The sequence below is a fragment of the Arachis ipaensis genome, chromosome B04 (assembly GCF_000816755.2).
Source record: "Arachis ipaensis cultivar K30076 chromosome B04, Araip1.1, whole genome shotgun sequence".
NCBI classification, from domain to species: Eukaryota; Viridiplantae; Streptophyta; class Magnoliopsida; order Fabales; family Fabaceae; genus Arachis; species Arachis ipaensis.
In genome coordinates, this window is record NC_029788.2 from 131648567 (window position 1) to 131656029 (window position 7463).

At 37.1% G+C, this 7463-nt stretch overlaps 1 long non-coding RNA gene across 1 annotated transcript; it reads left to right on the plus strand.

The window, feature by feature from the left end:
* Nucleotides 2866-4654, plus strand: LOC110271383. Its single transcript, XR_002362075.1, has 3 exons — nt 2866-3311; nt 3574-3768; nt 4168-4654. It is a non-coding gene; the product is annotated as an uncharacterized LOC110271383 (long non-coding RNA).

Here is a 7463-nt window from a genome sequence, read left to right on the forward strand (position 1 = left end):
AAGTTTTTGCTTGATAATCTTGTTGATCGATTCGTTTGTAAGTCTTTCTTTCTTTGTTTCTTTATTGTTTTTCTTTTGAAGCAGTTAAAGTAGATAGAAGTTAATTCATGTTCCTGTTTGGGAGTGAAAATAGACTGCATAACCATCAGGCCACTATGTTTTCTTTTAAAATTTATACAAATTATAATACATATAGATATCTTTTATCAAATTTATTTTTATTTATATAGGACCGAGTCAAACGGTTCAACCAGTAACCCACTGGTTGAATCAGTGACCCAGTAATCTGACTGGTTCGATCACCGATTCATATTTCTGAATTCTATTGAAGATGAGGCAATAACAGACCCCAAGCTTGCAGTAGTGGGATCATCTTTCCTAATGTTCAATGTTCTGAAAACTGGACCGGACCAGCCGGTTCAACCGAGTTAATCGAAAACCGATCACTTAGCCGGTCCGGTCCACATGTAAAACTGCATTGCAAAAAACCGGTGGAATCAGACGAATTGGTGGTTAACCGGCGAACCGGGCAAATCTGCCCGGTTTTTTCAAATACCGATTTTTCCTCCTACTATTGAAACGACATCGTTTGGCTATTTTATAAAAAAAAAAAGAAAAAAAAGAAAAACAGGCTGAAGCGCTGAGCAACCCGGGTAGAAGCATCAGTGTAAAATCCCTAAACTACCCTTATTTCTTTTTTTTCAAACCAAAATCCTAACCCTAATTTGGACACAACACACTCCTTCACACATTCACCAGAACCCTAGCCACCCTTACCCAACAGCAGAACAAATGAACAGAAAGGAAAAAGAGAAGAGGGGGAGAACCGGAGAGGGAAGAGAAGAGGAAGGAAGGGAGGTGGCGCTGGTGGGCGTCACTGCCACCGTCTTCGCCATCGTGTCGTCGCGAGGAAGGCCAGAACCGAGGGAGAGAGAGAGCCGCGCGGGGAGAAGGAGGTGTCACCGTCCTATGGAGCCCGCGTCGCTGTCGTCATTGTCGAGGTCTTCATCATCGCCGTCCATGGAGGTTCGCAAACAGAGGGAAGACGTGCCGTTCTACCCAGAGTCATCGCGGGAAGGGTCGTCGCCGTCAAGCCTAGCCACCATTGCCGCCGTTCGTGCCTCCGTTTCGCGCCGCCAGATCTGTCGCCGGGGGGAGAAATAGAACACGTGTGGAGAGAGAAAGGGTTGCAGGGAGGTTCCACCACCGTTGGAACTCCACTGCTGCTGCTGCCATGGCCGCCGCACCTCTGTCGCCAAGAAACGCCTAGCTGCCGCCGTCGAAGCTAGCCTCGCTGTCATTGTCGTAGTTGCAAATTTGGAGCTTCAAGAGAGAGGAGTTTCCAGAGAGAGAAATGCCGAGGAGGGACCCTCCGCTGCTGCGCTGTTCCTGTCGCCGTTCGGATGTACCTGAACCAAGCCATCGTCGTTGCCGCCGGAGTTGTTGGTGCTACTGGAGCTGAAGTCATTATCCCATTCCAGCCTCTTTCCTTGATTCTGCTCTAGCTTTCATGTCCTATTATGCCACCATTTAATCTGTCTTGTCCTTGTTTTAATTCGATTTTAGTTTTGCCTGTTTTAGATTTCCAGGATTATCGCCAGCTCCATCTTGTCGCTACTCCGGTCCAAATTTAGCGCTCATTTGTTTTATTCTACTTCAATCCTCCTCATCTTGAATTTGGCACTCCGGGTTTGGTATCTTTGGTCCTTTGGGACCACATTGTGAGTAGACTTTATATTTATAATTATTTGATTGTGCATCTATAATTATTTTGATATAAATCAATTATGACTTTTGAATTATACTCACTATAATTGCCTTAAATGATTTTAAATGGATTAGAATAATTGATTTTTTTGAATTAAATAATTCGTTTTTGAAGTTTATACTTTCGGAACTATACATGAGACTATATATATTTTTGATGAAGTTTTGCATTATTTTAAATTGTTTGATCTTACTTGAATATCTGTTTTTGAGACCATATATATTTTTTATGAAGTTTTGTATTATTCTAAAATGTTTGAATTTACTTGAATATCTGTTTTTGAAGCTTGAAATATTTGTTGGTATTCACTTAGTTTAAAGAATGTGAAATATATTTGAAAGGTGTTATTTTTGAAAAAGTATAATTGGAAAGGATTCTGATGAGAAAGTATAATACGATTTGATTTGATTCGATACCTTATATATTTGAAAGATCAAAGATTTGTTATATTTGAAATTATATGTTTTGAATTGGTTTGGGAGACTCGTATTAGAAAACCGTAGTTAACGGCGGTTATGACGTTAACTTAGATGTATCTAACTCAGACTCCAGCTAGCAGGGGTGTTGCTAGCCTAACGTGTAGGCCACACGTTAGATCTGTTATTCTGTTAGGACACACGGGAGGAAAGGGCTACCCTTAGAGGTGGAGCCGTCCAAGTGTGGATTATTTGATTTGATTTCTGTATGAGAACTCCCTTATTGATTCACTTATTATTATCAACTATTATTTTCTAACAAAAAATTATTTTAATAATAATGTTTATATGGTCTCATATCGATTATAGATGTATTGTCTGGTCACTGAGTTGCAAAACTCACCCTTTTTTTAAAAAATATTTTTCAGGAGCAAATATTTGACTATGTGAGACTTTCTATTCAAGAGTAACGGTCTGCAATGAGTACCTATTCTTTGTCGAATTCCTAGAAGTATATGCTCCATATGTCACAAGCAGGATCCAACCATTCTTAGTTATTTTAATTTTTTTTTTGTTAAAAAGTATATAACTATTTATTTTAGAACTTGTAAAATATTTGTAACTTGCTTATTCAATTTATATTTGAGTATGTTAGGCTTGCTATAGGATTATTTTCTTAAGCGCCGGTTATGACTCATTTTGAATCGTGACAATCAGTTTACCCTAAATCAATCCCTAATCTTCGAAGAACACTCAACACTCCACTCCCAACCCTAAGCTCGAGGCTGGACAATCTGCAAACGACGGACAACCGACGAACGCCGTGAAGAACACTCCCACCATCGCGGGTCGTCGCGCACCGTTGCGGCTGCTGGGTTTCTGGGTTTTGGTCGCGGGTCGTGAAGCACCGTTGCGGGTTCTGGGTTTCTGTCTTCTGGGTTTTTGGGTTTTGGTCGCTGGTCGTGAAGCACCGTTGCGGGTTCTGGGTTTCTGTCTTCTGGGTTTTTGGGTTTTGGTCGCTGGTCGTGAAGCACCGTTGCGGGTTCTGGGTTTTTGGCTTCTGGGTTTCTGGGTTTCTGCCTTCTGTTCGTGCTATTTTTCTGGCTTCTGTTCGTTCTTCACTTGCGGTAAGTTCTGGGTTTCTGGCTTCCGTTCGAATTTTGAATAAATTTGTTCTTCAATTTTTTGTATGTTGAATAAATTTGTTGAAATGTTGAATAAATTTTTCTGGCTTCTGTTCGTAACTTCCTATGTTGAATAAATTTTTTGATTTATTTGCTGAGGTTATTTGTTCATCAGTGAATTTGTTTTTGATTGCTTCATGATTTTTGTTTGCTACTTCTGATTTTTATTTGCTGCTTCATGAATTTGATTTTCCGATTGTTACAGATGGAACAATCACAAAGTAACCCACAGCCACAAGATACTGAAGATGTTGAACTTCAATTCAAAAGGCTTTTTATTGAACTTCTGCCGTGGTCCCCTCCCTCTGCTCTGCCTTGCTCGCCGCAATTTCTCCAGCTCCCTCTGCTCTGCCGTGGTCGCCTCCCTCTGCTCTTCCGTGCTCGCTGAAGATTCTGGTAGGTGAGTCCTCTCCTCTTTGCTGTGTTCTTGCTGTGTTATGGTATGGAATGGTGTGCTGTTGCAATCCTCTTTGCTGTGTTTTTGGCTGTTACTGTGTTCTTGTTATGGTGTTAATAATTATTTTTTTTGCTGTGTTATTGATTAATTGTTAATAATTTATATTACACAATAATCTGTATTTTTTTGTTAATAATCTTGCTGTGTTGTTCTTGGTGTTGTATTTAAACTGCTACTGGTGTTGTGGTTATTAACAATTTAAACATAAGTGTCATGTTATTTACATGGTTTTGATTTTTATGCTTGTACTTGTGCATTTTTAGTCTTGTTTCAAAGACTAATGTATGGAAGAATACATAATGAGTCACACGATATTAATGGAGGAGTTGGTGTTGTAATTAGGAATGAGATGGGAATCATAATGGAGGCATCAGCAACCCAGGCAATACCTTATCCCCTTGAAGCACATGAAGCAGAAGCATATGCAGCATTTTGGGGGGTTGAATTTTGCAAAAGACTGTTGTTTTTTAAAGGTGATTCTTGAAAGTGACAATATAGAAGTAATGGGTGCCCTCAAACAGAGAAGGTGTTTTAATTCTTGTTTTGGAACTTTTATTACTGATGCCATTTCACTTATTAGAAATTTTAGATTTGTGGAATTTAGTCATGTTAAGAGAGAAGAGAATAGAGTAGCTCATGAATTAGCAACCTTAGCTCTTACCACTCCAAATTGCATGTGGATGGAAGATGCCCCAAGCCATGTTCAGAACTTGGCTATGTTAGATGTCTTTCCTTTATCCTGAATGAAATTTCTTCTGTTTCAAAAAATGTATGGAAGAATACTATATGTATATGCTGCATATTTATGCTTAGGTGCTGACTCTACATAGCTTTCTTCTTGAAGTTTTGCTCTTTATTATGTGAAATTTTAAATTTTATTAAGTTAGAAATTATTAAATTTATATATTTATAATAATTTATTATTTAAAATTATTTTTAGATTTTTTAATAATTTTATTTAATATTTAATTAAACCGATTGAATCCCGGTTGAACTCCGATCGAACCAGTAAATCATTGAACCAGTGACCACACCGGTTCTTTGACCGGTCCGATTCTCGCAACCTTGCTAATGTTTTTGATACTGGAAGGCAATTTGAGATTAGCCACGGTTGGAGATAGCTACGGTCTCATTGGAAGAAAGGCCTCTTTCGAATCCGAACAATTAAACTTTGCTCATTACCTAAACAAATGTCCTTCTGAGACAGGACTTCTTGAAAGAGAACTCTAACTACCAACTGGATGATATATTGGTTAAACGTGATCGTGATGGTGATGGTGATTGGTGCGTGAAAGGGAGCACCAAGGTATTTTATTTTATTTTAGTCTTTATTGCTCTTAAATTACCTTTCAATCATTATTCAGTATTGTGATTTGTGATATAGCAAGAGAAAAAGAGACTGAACAATGATAAGAGAGAAACTAAATATCAGAAACTGAGCGTTATAATTTTTGTATATTAGATACAAGTAGTGCAGTGCTTTTATACATAAACCAGAGAAGAGATATTAGCTACACTAATCTAACTGAGTTTCCCAAGATCCTTCAAAGGAAAATTCTGATTCAGGCTACTAATAAGAGCTTCAACCTCTTTCGGGTCACCACCTGTAACCACTATATCATCAACATAAGCCATTAGATAAATAACAGATGTTGAAGTTAATTTTACAAATAATGATGTGTCTGACTTTGTGCAATCTAACCCGAACTATTTCAATGTATTTTTGAGAGTGAAATACCAAGCACGGGTGCTTGTTTAAGACCATACAAAGCTCTATTAAGTTTACAAACCAGTTTCGGATTAGAGCTCTCATAGCCTTGTGATTATTGCATGTAAACTTGTTCATGTAAAATGCCATTCAAAAAGACATTATTAAAGTCAAATTGGCATAGCACCCAACCTTGACTTGTAGCAATCTTTAGAACCACTCTAACTGTAGAGGGACGAATCACAGGACTGAACACTTGTTCATAGTCCACACCCTCTATTTGGTGAAATCCCTTAGCTACAAGGCGAGCCTTGTATCTTCAAATTTCTCTTTTTGGGTTTTTCTTAATTGCATAAACCCACTTACATCCAATAATTGTGGCTGTTGGTGGTGGTTCAACAAGGCTCCCATGTATTGCATTTTAAGAGTGCTTGATATTCTAAATCCATGGCTGACTTCCAACGACTGGAGCTGAGGGCTTAGGTTACATTTCTAGGAACCTGTAATGTCAAATCAATAGTGTTGGTAGTAAGAAAAAATCTTGGTTTTTAACTTCATGTTTTGGATCTTGTCACCATTGCATGTGTATTCGTTGTAGTGGGTGGGCAGGGTGGTCAAGTAATTTCTAAGCCAGAACTAGAAATTTGATTAGGTGGAAGAGATGTAATTTGTTCATGGGAAAGTATCAGCTATTGTAGAATTAGTATTGCTTGCAAACAACATTTGGGGAGGTTTGATTTATGTTGTTTGAGGAAGACCTGCACTGTTCACTTGTAACACTATTAGTAGAGGCATTAGAATGAGTGTGAGAATTTTCATCGTCATTAATAGGCATATTATCACTAAGAGCACCAAGAACTTGATAATGAATGTGAGTAGGAGTTAGAGGTAGTGTTTTGTTGATTTTTAGCAAATCGATGGTGGTTCGATATTTAGTGATTTGGAAGCTAAATCTACTCCTCTGTGCGAGTACTAGTTTTCTAAAAGTGTATCAAAGCGTCGAAAATATAAAAAAAGTTTGTAAATTGACAAATGAAACTTAAACATGAAGGTTTTTGAAGAATAAATGTACAGACAATAAAGAAATTTGTATTGAAATTTAAAAGAAAACAATAAAATACCTTCAATTGGATCAAAGAATTTCAACATAAAAGATTAAAATGCAGAAAGATAAATTGAACAATGAAAATAGAAAACACTTGGAAAATAAAGTTACTTGAAATGTTAAATTTTACAGAAAAGTAAATTGAAAGAATAAAGAACGTGGAAGGAACCCTACAGAAAAATAATTCGATTGAGGATATGAGTGTGCTTGAGTGTTTCCTGAGTTAAAGTTTCTTGGTAACCGTTTCCGCCGCGTGATTGTAGATATTCCCCATGATTTCTTCGTGTAATAGAAGAAGCCACTAACTCTCCCACTTCTATGACTATTCGACCAGCTCATGGAAGATCTTACTCAATTTCTCGAATCCAATCTCCTATTTGATCAGGCCTACTCGATTAACAAAACAATAGAAATCTAAATCATCGTCAATTACTTCCAACCTCATATTCATGCGTATATTTTTTCGAGAGACCACATCTGACTCATTCCGAATCAATTCACTCTTATCAAAAATATTTTTCGATCAACAAGTAGATTATTTGATACAACACCAATAAGAAGAGAAATAGAGTTTGAATCATATCTAATAGCAGAAGCAGTAGTAAACATATCATGATATGGGAAAGTTGTTTTTATCAAAAATCAAACATTTACATAGGTAAATCTTACCATCCTGATTCATACATTTATAACCATGGTGCTATGAATCATAGTTTAAACATAATAAAAATACTAGATAGTAATTATTGACTCGTTATTTTTATGATTAATTAATATTTTAATTTTTTTTGTTATATAGTTATACAAAATTATGGAGTTAGTTAT